The sequence below is a fragment of the Lycorma delicatula genome, chromosome 12 (genome assembly GCF_047948215.1).
Source record: "Lycorma delicatula isolate Av1 chromosome 12, ASM4794821v1, whole genome shotgun sequence".
NCBI classification, from domain to species: Eukaryota; Metazoa; Arthropoda; class Insecta; order Hemiptera; family Fulgoridae; genus Lycorma; species Lycorma delicatula.
Window position 1 is genome coordinate 75,164,966 of NC_134466.1, and position 13,598 is coordinate 75,178,563.

At 35.3% G+C, this 13,598-nt stretch overlaps 1 protein-coding gene across 2 annotated transcripts in view; it reads right to left on the reverse strand.

The window, feature by feature from the left end:
- The window catches only part of Stacl (SH3 and cysteine-rich domain-containing protein), a 1,060,888-nt gene that overhangs the window by 842,217 nt on the left and 205,073 nt on the right, over positions 1 to 13,598 (reverse strand). The window lies entirely within an intron of this gene.

Sequence of the window (13,598 nt, forward strand, 5' to 3'; positions counted from 1 at the left end):
TTTAACAAAGGAAATTTTTTTTTACAAACAGCGGTTAAACCGATGTTAAAACTATTTATACACAGCTGATGACGGTTTGAGGCATTTGTGGCTGTTAATTTTGAATTATTCGATAATTTCAAACTACATGACACAAAAGTACGGAATTTTTCTCTTATAACCGTTCTCATCATGTTTTAAATATGTTCATGTAAAATAAATCTTATTTACGAAATCGGACACTCAACTATCATACAAAATGCGTATGGTTTGTGGTAAAATCGCTATGAAAGAGTCTCTTTTAATTAAACCCAGTACCGTAATTGCTGATTAACAAAATAGATTTTACTACCGATGATGTATATATATATATATTTACCCAGCTCTTATACCGGTAAAATCGAAATAGGTAGACAGAATTAGAACAAACTTGAATGAAAATCTTCACTTGCGTTCACAAAAAGTCGCTATCATGTTCAAAACAAAAATTGACTTTCACAGGTCATCGACCTCAAACACAGATCTTGTAACGTTCAACCTACTGACCGCTTTCTTCAGCGAACGTATCTATAGATTATTCGGTAACAAGTTCACACGAAAGATTCCAAGTAAATCATCCAGAACGAATTAAGGGTATTGGAGGAACGGTACAGTTACGATCACACTTTTATAAGTTTCCATTTAAGAAGCGGGTAGCGTTCGAAAAATCAAAGCTAAACACATAAAAATGAAATAATTTAAAGTGAATGCAGATACTCGAGCTCTTGTGATGAAAATCACAGGAAAACAAAGTCGTCTAATAAACAACTCGTGATCCATACATCTTTCATTTTGTAGTTTTATGAAAAAATTCTGGGTAGAAACAATTTTTTTCTCATTTCTACTTCGGCAGATTTAATATATATTGTTTTCTGATGTAGATGTAGAAAGGTTTTTTAATTGATTGGAAGTTTTATACTTTTATTTTCGTTATCATTATTTTTCTTTCAATTTTTTATCTAGGATTAATTTAATTTTCATCTGTATATATGTATATATAATCTTGTGACTAGCTGAAATTTTATTACTGAAAGAGATGTAACGTGTAATTATTTTTTAAATCCACTTGGAATTCCACACTTGACCGCTATTCAACAAACGGTTAGTTTATTATTTTGCTCGTTGAAAAACAACGGATGATAACCTACGATACAGTTATTACTATAGGGGGTACATAGTTCTTCTAGATTATGTAATAATTGTTTGGTTGTATGTCTACTAACCTTATATTTTAAGAATTTATAACTGTAATTCTCTAAATAATTTCCATTTTTAATCTGTTTATTTTGTGGAATAAAGATTATTATTATTATTATCGTTATTTTCTGTAGTTTTATATTGGTTTCATGGCGATTTCTTACCGATTTTTACAAAAATTGGTGATTTCAAACATCTTTTGTTGTACTTGGTTAATTTTTTTCTTATTGGATCAACTATGGATCACGAATATGCAGAACAACTATGGATCACTATGGACGAAGCAGGAGCGATATAAAATGCCGAATAGCACAAGCTAAACGAGCCTTCAGTAAGAAATATAATTTGTTTGCATCAAAAATTAATTTAAATGTCACGAAAAGATTTTTGAAAGTATATGTTTGGAGTGTCGCTTTATATGGAAGTGAAACTTGGACGATCGGAGTATCTGAGAAGAAAAGATTAGAAGCTTTTGAAATGCGGTGCTATATGAGAATGTTAAAAATCAGACGGGTGGATAAAGTGACAAATGAAGAGGTATTGCGGCAAATAGATGAAGAAAGAAGCGTTTGGAAAAATATAGTTAAAAGAAGAGACAGACTTATAGGCCACATACTAAGGCATCCTGGAATAGTCACTTTAATATTGGAAGGACAGGTAGAAGGGAAAAATTGTGTAGGCAGGCCACGTTTGGAATATGTAAAACAAATTGTTGGGGTTGTAGGATGTAGAAGGTATACTGAAATGAAACGACTAGCACTAGATAGGAAATATTGGAGAGCTGCATCAAACTAGTCAAATGACTGAAGACAAAAAAAAAATGGATCACGATGAATAACATTCAATTTCCTGTCCTGTAAATATTTAACCGTTCTGATTCGGTGATTATTTTTTCTTTCTATTGTCCACGCTAGGATTTTTAAAATGTTTTTTTCCTCTGGAAACTTAACTTCTGAAATCAACGTTCTGAAAAAGAGATCTGTCCAGTATATGTTCTTTTGGATCATTCTCCTTGTTGAAAACAATTGGTTTTAGTTTACCTGTTTTTAAAATTGTTAAACATTTGTTTAATCTGTTGTTTTCCATTCTATACACATTTCCGTAAAATTTAGATCTGCTTTTCCTCTAAAAGACGATCAATTCTTTCCCAGTTTATGTAAAGATCTTCTTCATTTCTATGTTTATAAATTCCTTCCTAAGTTTATAGATTCGGACTGTGAATCTGTCTTGCTATCTTTCTTTCCAGTTTTTAAAATTCTTTTATTTGTAAAGAAATTTAAACGTTCAGATCCATAAAAAGCTGCAGGTAAAATATTGCATTATAGCGCCTAAATTTACAGTTTTTCGATATTGGTTTTTTAATATATATATATATATATATATATATACACACTTTGTAATTATATTCTATATTCACTTTCTTCTTTATTATTTTAGAAATATCTCGCTACTAATTAACTTAGAAAGTAAACGATTAAGGTATTCGTTCCTTACTGCTTTATTAAATGTATAAAATCGAAAAATGTAAAATGCCTTAAAAGATGCGTTGTTTATCCCAGTTCGATAGGAAATAAAGTAAATATTATTAAGAAAAATTTAATTTGGAGGGTTTTAAGCAGAAATAATAGTACAGTGCTTTCGGAAACTCGCAGGGCAGTATGCTTTAGAATTATGCGGTGCATTCATCCTTTTGGGGTTTGGTTGGTTGCCCTGTGAGTTAGTTGGGTCTTACTCGGTAATAAACCAACACGTCGAGTTGTGTTTGAGCGTGCTCCGTTTCGTTTCGTGTTGTTTCGTTTATAGGAATCAATAGTTGCTAGAAACGGGACGGTTCCTTCGATAGAGGAACGCATTTTTTTCGTTGAAGATATCTTTCGTGGAGGTGTCAAGTATAAAGATTTAGAGATTGGTTTGATCGGAATCTCTCCTGCCACCTACGTTCGGTGGCCCTAAAGCATAAGACCGAATGTCTGTGCCGCAAACGGCTACTGAGCCTCGAAATAGTTTAGCGACCGGTGTCCTAAATAGCTCCTAGAGCTAACCTAAAAGCGCGAGCGGAATAAGCGTGGTATCATACACAACTCGCTTGCGTGTCCCACCTCCCGCTTGTCATGTATCACTAAAACGAGTAGGCGCACCCCGTCAACTACTAAAACACATATGATTACCGATAATTAAATTTATCTCGTCAAAGATAGCGATTCGCTGACACGCCTAAGCCGCTGAATGCCAGCAAGTACCTGTCCACCGTTAAAGCGCTTGGAGCATTAATCTGGCAAGTAGCCGGCTATATCTCTCGATTAGCTTCTTACAGCAGCGGGGAAGGAGTCTTTTCCCTTACGCAAACTACTGATGTCGGTAGAACAAAGCAACCGCATCAAGGAACTCCCACACGGTCCGACAATGCGGCTCTTGTCACATCGATTCGCCGCTTGTGAGCGGCCAATTTTCCACTTACCTCTAAGTTCCTGGGTGGCCTGAGTTCTGCCCCCCTCCCCAAAAGCCGGACAGTCGAACATCATGTGTTCGTTGGACTAAGTATACCGATTTAGTGAAAACATTCCAAACGGTCGCTGTTCCTCACCGCAATGCAGTTCGAACTCTTTTCGAAAAATTTCGGGCAAGCTCCGTTGAAGATGCCGATCGAAGCGGAGCACCACCTAAAGTAAACGAACAGAAGCTGCTTGATATTTCGGATGTTATGGCCGAAAATCCATCAAACTCAACGCGTAAGTTAGCACAGTAGCAAGACATCGGACTTGTTACCGCACATAAAGCTGTGAGAAATGAACTCAATCTTTTACCGTAAAAAATAATGTGTTTTCAAGAACTGAAAATTACAGATCGTTCGAAAAACTAAATTACCGTCTACGGTTTAAACGTTTTATCGACAAAAATTCCGTAGGTATGCTCGACATTATTTTTTTACAGCTGAAGCGTACTTTCATCTAGGAGGATGTATTAATTCACAAAATACACGACTGCGGTCGACAACTCTCGGTTTACACGAAGCGAAAATTGGAGTCTGGGTCGCTGCAAGTAGAACACGCATTGCGGGTCCAATCTTTTTTTTTTAAATACAGTTAATATCGATCGTTATTGTGCTGCTTTAACAAACTTCATTATTCGGTTAACAGAAGTGAAAATCAACCACGGTCGGTTCCAACAAGATGGCGCCACAGCGCACACAGCTAACAGGTCGATGACTTTTATACGAAATGTCTTCGATGAACGAATCATTTCAAGGGGTTTCTGGCCTGCAGGATTGCCCGATCTGACTCCCTCAGATGACTTTCAATGGAGGGTAGCGAAACAAACAGTGTTTCGCAACAGACTACGCGTAATTGACGAACTAAAAACCGCAATAACTACATACGTACGATTCCAGTATATAAGCCGGTTGAAGTGTTTGAAAACAAATTGAAACGTTTGCAATGTTGGATTGATGTTGGAAGTAATTTTCAAGACATTTTATAAATTATGCCGGTTATTATAATATCCGTTCCCATAAAATAACGATATAAAAATACAAAGTAATAATTAAGAAAGTTTTCTTATTATACTTCCGTAGTTCCAGTGCACACAACTTTCCAAACATCGTAAAATTAATCTTTTTTTATTCATCAAACAATATTTTTCGAGTAAAATATAATAATTAAAATAAAATTTCATATTTAGTCAATAATATTTGTTGTTACAGTATTGCTAACAAAAGCACCCGAACTTGAATTACAGATATAATATCTGTCATTTGTAAAAAACCATGAGACAAAATGATGCTAGCTAAAGTATCCGTTTTTCGCGTCAAAAATTATTCATATTTAAGTTTAGAAATCCCGGTTTTTAACCGATGAAACTAATTTTTATCTATTTTTTCCCTTTGCGAATAACTTTGTCAAATTTTAGTTTTCTAGCGGCTCGGGAAATAAAAATACGACGACCGTGTAAGAATGATGAACGATTGAATAAAAGAATTATTCCATTTAAACATACATAAAATATGTATAAGCAACAGCTCAGCAGTTCAAGTTAAAATTTTCCAACTTCGTTAGAATCTGAAAATATAAAAAGATTTTTTTTTATATGACTCAGATCAAGATAAGGGAAGATGGATTTGCTTTAAACAAGCTATAGGAATTTAATGATATTTTTAATAAAGGAAGAAATTAATCGCGGAGAGAAAATAAAGATGTTATAATTTTAAGACTTTTAATGAAGTTTCTCGTTTGAAACAAGCTAAATAAAGCAAACTTTTACAACAACTTACATGCAAAAGGATAAAGTTTTTCTATATCAGATATAGAACTAATATGTTTATGAAACTAACGGTTTTAATTGAATCGAAGGGTCTTAAGACTAATAAACAAAATATGAAATTTTCGGTATCGGCTGTATATTAAAACATTCAGATTTAATTAATCGAGTCGCAGAGAAATTTAAAGAAAGTTTGAATGTAAAAAAGACTGAAAGTAAACCAGAACTACAATACATAAAACAGGTCGATTAGTGAGGATGAAAGTTGTAATAAATAAGTTAAAGTTAAAAGATTAGAACAGAATAAAAAAGATTAGGGGTAAATACGAGTAGCGTCAAATCAGTTGATTTGACGCTACTACTACTACTACCTTCAGACCCTCCGCTGAAGTCCTTTCGGTGCTAGCGCTTCATAGGCTAGCAGGAATACGCCACAAAGGGGCCCCGGTTTTGGAGGGAGCAATGCGCCCCCTTTTCCCGAGGGAGTCGCAATTGCTGGTTTAAATTAATTGTAAGTAGATAGATAAGAAATGTACTGATTTATTTAAATTTAATTTTAGAGTATTCGTAAATATTTTATTAAAAACATTTCATACGCTTACCTTAATTTTGGTAGAAATTAAAGACTGAACGTAGCGGAGTGAAAATGGATACAATCTAAGTGTTTAAATAACGATTTGCTTTTTAATAAAAATATCCGGAAGAATTTTATTTCTGGTATTAATATCGATAAAATTATCGATCGTTGTCGATGGAAAAACTTAATAAAGTAAAATTAGAAGTACATTGTAAACACTACATGTAAAATATTAATTACGATTTACTTATACGTAAACACTCGATGTTTCAATGCGTTAACCTCATACGATCACAAATTATCAAAACATAATATACACTCCGAGTAATATTCAAACGAACTAGTCGAAGGTAATAAAAACTATTTTAAATGTTATAAAAATATAGATAATATTTATTTTATTAAATGTATAACAATAAAATTTAGATATTAGAAATTAAAAAAATATAATTAAATAAAAACTTATAATTAAATTAAAAATTTAGATATCAGAAATGTAATATTCGAATTTATAAACGATATACGAGCACTTCTGTCCCCGCCTTCGGGTACGGCTGTTCAATAACACTCCTTGATAACGAGATAATACTTAAGCTTGGACATCTATTCCTCTGTGTTCTTTTGCGAAGCCGACGCAATTTACTCTGCCTTGAGTGTTATCGAGACCCGTATTGACGACAGCTTCCTGATAATAACCGACTCTATGAATGTACTTGAGAGCTTGAACCGAACCCATCCGTTCAAATAATCTATTCAAGAGTAAACAAAACGGTGGTATTCGTACGGATCACGAATTCACTGATGAGATTGCCAAGTGAGCAGCAACAATTGGCCTCCGGTTAGAATTAACTTCGGGAGCGACTTCATGAAGATAGTCCGTGTGAAACTCCGTACTTAGTGGAATAAGTTCTGGCCGCTCGGCTTATTACTTGTTCGTTTTCTGAGGCATTTACAGTCACGAGCGGTGTTGTCAAAATTGAACCGGGCGCGGGGTTCGCGCTTCCGTGATTTCGGTTAGTTAATGTTGAGGGTGTCATGTTAGTAAGGGCGTGAAGAAGTCCGTTGGAGGTCTAGGTGAAGGCGAAATCTGATTTGTTATTTACCGATGTAAATGTCTGTCGAGACATTTACATCAGTGATATCCCGACTGAAGCCTGGCTGATAACTGTGAGATATAATCAGTTAGAGGGTCAAAAGACGACCTCCGGTAAAGCCCCTCAGGGCTCGGATCGGAGGGGGTGGTGTAGCGACCGGTAACGTCACTACAGTCTTCCCTATGTGATTGGAACTTGTTCACTTACGGCCTTACGTGGCATCCGGAAGGATGTGTTAGAGAAACCTTTTATTCGAAACATTAGAAAAGACCGAGTAATTCTAACTCGGTGGAGCGTCAGGCATACAAAGTTAATCTAGACGCCTGTATATTCGGCTCCCTCAGCAGAGCTGAGGGAGCGGGTTCGAATCCCGGTTACGCATGACAAAAAATTGCCATTTAATCTCACCTTCTGAAGTAATACTTAACGGAGGTCCCGAAGGTTAAAATAAAATAAAATGGATCAAGTAAAAACTGATTCGTGTATAAATCTCCTTTTCCTTTTCTTTTTCCTGTTTAGCCTCCGGTAACTACCGTTTAGATAATACTTCAAAGGATGAATGAGGATGATATGTATGAGTGTGAATGAAGTGTAGTCTTGTACATTCTCAGTTCGACCGTTCCTGAGATGCGTGGATAATCGAAACCCAACCACCAAAGAACACCGGTATCCACGATCTAGTATTCAAGTCCGTGTAAAAATAGCTGGCTTTACTAGGACTCGAACGCTGGAACTATCGACTTCGAAATCAGCTGATTTGGGAAGACGCGTTCACCACTAGACCGACCCGGTGGGTTATACTATTCTTCCTAGACTCTGAAACGATAAAGACGCATTTAAAGCGTCTAACATACAAAGTAAGGTCAGCATTGCTTTCACTGAAAGTATTGATGTTTACGTTATTGCAGTCCTTGTAGTGAAAAGAATAAATACGTAAGTAAACCTTTTATTTTGATTGGAACATAATAATGCATTATATAGCATTTAAAAATTCATCGACAGAGTAATATTGTTTCCCTAAAAGAAAATATTTTATTCGTATTTTAAATGAATTGATGGGAAGATCTTTTAAAAGGTTAGACTATTTATTAAAACTCTGATGTGGACACTTCATGACTTCCTTTTACTTCCATTAAATTACATATACACATTTTTAGTACATTTCATTTAAGCTTATTTCATTTGAAAGTGAGATACGATCCTCTAATTCTTTGATAAAAGTGGACAGTTTTACAATCGCTAAAATATTACTTTTTATTAACATCAAATATTTTATTAATTCAACAATCTTACTTCAAATATTAGGTTAGAGTAAAAGTCCCTTGATTACTCTTTAAATAAATTGTTTACCAAATAATCCGATAATAAAATCTGATTATTCTACACCGTAAGGTCAAAATTAATATTTGCAACCGGTATACAGGAGTTCACTAAACGGATTATTTTAATTGTTATTAACATTTATTTATACCACACACCAGAAATCTGAAATACGTACCAGAAATCTTGTGCATAATATGGACATGTGAAAAAAAAATTTTCAACAATCACTTACAATTGAATACAATTCAAAATTGTATTTTATTTTTCTGTCAAATAATTAAATAAAATGATTCTTTTTAAAATATATATACAATTATTATAAGAATTTTCTAAGAAAAACTAAAAATAATACGATTCTAAATTATAATTTTCAATTAATATTAAATAATCAGATGTTTCATCGAATCTACTATTTTTATTTTATTTAACTTCTAATTTTATTTCACCAATAATTTTTTTCCTTTTTTTCATTATCAATGAACTATTATTTGTTGTAAAAAATTTGTTTACAATCACGGGTTAATAATTATTAAATCAATATATTTAAATTTAAAAAAAAGTTAAAAAATAAATTAAAAAAAAACACAAAAGTAGAAGAAGTCTAATTCAAACCGATGTGCCTTCCTTATAAGATCCAAATATTTAAGATCAAAAAGCAAGGTGCACAGTTTGATGTTACAACAGTCTTAAATCCAAAATTTCAACATGCTACGGCTAATAATCGTTTTTGTGCTATGTGACATACATAATAGAAAAAAAGAGAACACTTCCCTGAGACACTAGGCGTTTTACATCTTGGAGTGAGGACCTAAATTTCACATGTGCATTCATATCAAAATATGAATTTTTTACGACATTTTTGATCGATAAGACTTCATCAGTTGTAAGCAGCTCTTTTGATACCACAGCTATTAACGTTTATCATCGAAAAAAAATGAGTAGAATCGAATGCTTTACTAAGATCGCAAAAAAGCGATAATGGAATCTTTTGTCGCCTACAAAATTTAAAATATTTTCAAAAGAACGGGAAAAGGTTGTAGCAGTGGACCATTTTTTCTCCTAAAACAATGCCTACAGTTGTTAATCGTTAAAATTTTAAATAACAGGCGTGGAGACGTAGCCATATTTGACCTAACTGGTAGATACGTTCGCCTAGGTGTAGAGAGGAAGACGGGCGGCTACTGGTGAAGACAAGCGACAAGCTGGTTGCTGGGTATGTGTCGCCTAACTGCTCTGACTGGGAATTCTATGAGTATATCGCGGCCCTGGAGCACAGTATTCGACGAGTCGAGGGGGAGATCGTGCTTCTGTGAGACTTCAACGCGGTTAGCGTGGTGGCTGGAGGGGACAGAACCGGCGTGCGTGCCTTCAGGCTACTGGCCACGACCAACTCTTGGCATTAACTTGCATAAAACTGGCCGGGAACCGACCTTCGTAGGAAAAGGGCGAGGGTCGGTCATTGATGTAACCTTTGTGTCGGAGGGTCTAATTAGGAGGGTGTCGTTCTCGGACTTGGCCGGTTACCACAATGGAATAAGCTTTGAGAGCTTGAGCGGGAACCGGTGGGCCCGGCGGAGGCCGACTGACATTCAGACCTAACGGGTTGACCTGTACTGCGCGACTGGAGAGAGTCCCTCCGGCAAGGCCGGAAGAAATGTTTAAAAAAAGATTTTTCATAATTTTTTGCAAATATTTAAAAAGTACAAATAATAACTGGCCTATAATTTTTTAAAACAACTGCCGATCAATTCGAGAGATGGGAATAACATCAGAAGTCTTAAGGCAACCGGGGAATACTCCATTGCTGAAAAATTCATTTATTAAATCCGTAAGAGGCATAACTATAGCATCTAAGAATTTTATTCTAATATTAGCGAGAATATCATGAATACTTACGGAACATTCACTCTTTAAATAAGTTTTATACTTCCCGAGCATCAACCCAAATTAATCAAGACGAATGGCTTCGTTTAAAATGGATCAAAGTGAAGTTGTCGTTTGAATGAAAACATTTGTAATTTTTTTTTAAATATGTAATGTTATTTTCACGGAGACGCATTTTTAATTCCGCTTGTTTCATTTGTAAATTATTTACCTGATTTTCCTTTCCGATTTCGATTAGATAAGTTTAATTTTGCTTGATTTTCTAACTATATAGCTACTGTAATCCATTTCAATCTATCTCTTAACTGCTAGTTGCGGTAAAGTACAGTCCCAACAGGCCAACAACATGAACTGACGTTAAACTAAGTGATGCATAAGATGCGTCAGTAAGTAATCCATTACAATTTCGTCTGTACCAAACATCCGGTTCTTTTTCCATTTTAAATCGGTAAATTATTTAATTTTTTTTTCACCTTTTTTGAAAAATTTATTTAATCGCATTTATTTTCTTCAGCGAACTGATTTATATACGTATATCGGAGCCGAGACAAGATAAGATCTATTATAATAATATTCTTTGCCTCTCTAAATGTAAAATTTAATACCGGTATTTTTTATATAACAACAAAAACGTCTTCCACCTCGAACAGATTTAAGGCTTATAAATGAGTGTAGAACAACAAAAATAAAATCAACTTAAAATATAAAAACTCCATCGAGCGAAATCCGGATATAAATTTCTTTTTTACTCTGAATTTTTTAAATTTGACATCAAATACTGATGTAGAAGATTACTATATTAACGTGTATAATTTTACCAAAAATCTCGGCCATACCGTCAACAGTATACATTTAGAAACAAAAATGAGTGTTATAAAAAGAACACGGTTTATTTTACTTAGAAATGGCAAGGCTCATTTTTTTTTCTTTTTAAAGTATTTTAAATAAGTAGTCTATTTATTAGTTAACCTACTGACGGGAGTGCAAATAATCCGGTTTGCACAACATCATAGCGCACGTGCAGCAGAAATCAACTAAGTTAAATAACGTCACATATACAGTAAGTCGCCGTTCCGTTCTGTACAGTTCGAGCAAGTAGTAAGTGATGAAACCCACCGGGTCGGTCTAGTGGTAAACGCGTCTTCCCAAATCAGCTGATTTGGAAGTCGAGAGTTCTAGCGTTCAAGTCCTAGTAAAGTCAGTTATTTTTACACAGATTTGAATACTAGATCGTGGATACCGGTGTTCTTTGGTGGTTGGGTTTCAATTAACCACACATCTCAGGAATGTTCGAATTGAGACTGTACAAGACTACACTTCATTTACATTCATATATATCATCCTCATTCATCCTCTGAAGTAATACTTGAATGGTAATTCCCGGAGGTTAAACAGGAAAAAAAAGAAAAGTAGTTGGTGACGAAATACGGAGGAGATTGTAACAGCTTCTGCTAGTTGCGAGAAAAGTAGCATAATTTACTTTTTGCAAGGAGGAGGAACATATTCAGCCGAGATCTAGCGTCCGTAGTTTACGGTTATAAAGTAATGAATGATGATTCTGCGAGAGAACGGTGCAGAAATCTCAGGAAAGGGAAACTAACGTGCGGGTCGAGGAAGGAAGCGTGTAATATTCTATTGTGAATTGTTGAAAAAAATTGAACATGCCGTTCTTGATAAACGCCACTTTACAATTGCTGAAATTAGTGAAAGGTTTCTTCAGATTTCACGGTTCACTCTTTACGGAATCGTTACAGATCGGTTTATCGTAAGCACTTTACACTGTTAGCAACTGAAAAAATTTACAGTCGTCTTCAAATCGAAAAGAATGGGAGCGGTGTTTGACACAACACAAAAAAAATTGGCTCAGCAAAACAAAAAAAAAAATGAAGCGAATTTCTTGATGGTACTAGTATCGTTACCGGGAACAAAATATGGATTCGGTTCATTGATATCGAGACAAAAGAAAAGTCCAAACAGTAGATGTATCGTATTAATCGATCAAGCCCAAAATATTCAAATTCGATCAAAAATTACTACGTTATGAGATAGTAACGGAGTTTGACGGTAGTACTTTGCCGGGTACGATAGTAACAGCAAACGTTTATTGTGAAACGTATACAAAGCTTAAAAGAACGATACAAAATAAACGGAGCGAAATGCTAACCGAGGAGATCGTTCTTTTGTTCGTGATTATGTGCGGCCTCCCACCGCAGTTAGCACTAATATTGTTTCAATCAATTTTGTTACAGGTTTTTTTACCGTCTCCCTTACAGTCCTGATATGGCAGCGTCTGATTTTCACAGAATTAAAGTATTGGCCGGGTACTTAATACTTGAAAACAGACGATCAACTCGGGGATGGAATCCGTGAAAATTTTGAAGGGGAAATGGATAATGGTGTCAGGGATATGAGAATTTGGAGAGGAACTATGTCGAAAAATAATATACGTAGGTATGTAACGTTTTTTCCTATCTGTTGGATATAAAATCGATTTTCTACATTTTTTTCGATTTTATCACGAATCAATCGATTTGCGATAATCACGTTAACAGAGATCCCGACGAAACGCCTCCTTTAAGAATACAAACGTTCAGCACATCCATACATAGGAAAAACGTTGTACAGGTGGTCCAAGTACATTAAGGACCCTGTGGTATGCGGAGAGGGCGCGCTGGATGAGGAATGATGGGGATCGTGATGGGGACTCCAGGTAGTGTAGGAACCGGAAGGGTAGCCTCATTAAGGAGGGGTATCTCAGTTGTCCGGAAGAAGAGGCCGAGAAATCCTTATGATACGGAGAGGACCCCGATGGGAGGTCCAGATTGGACTGGAGTCATGGTGGCCAGTCTTCGCCGCGACACACGAGTGCGATCGAGGCAACGTCTTTTAGGCGGTTACCGGTCGCTCCTTGTTGTGTTTAAAAAATGGTAGTAAAAAAAAAAAGTTGGTCCAAATTAAGTTATGTACTTAACGTCGCACTAGAAATAAATCGCAGACAGAACAAACTTAAAACAATTTCACCGATACATTTAAAACAACATTACAGATAAAACAAATATTCGTCTGTAAATAGAAATAATTGTATTTATGATCAAAACTATGTTCAGTGGACAGTGAAAGAGTCATCCTGTGTTTCCACTCCTAGGGTCCTTCTCCCGGTCACTCCTCCGGTTATATCTCTCAGGTCCAATACACGGAAAGTTTTTAGTCTACAGATTTCATTGCCGTTGACCAATAGATTTACCGCCAGA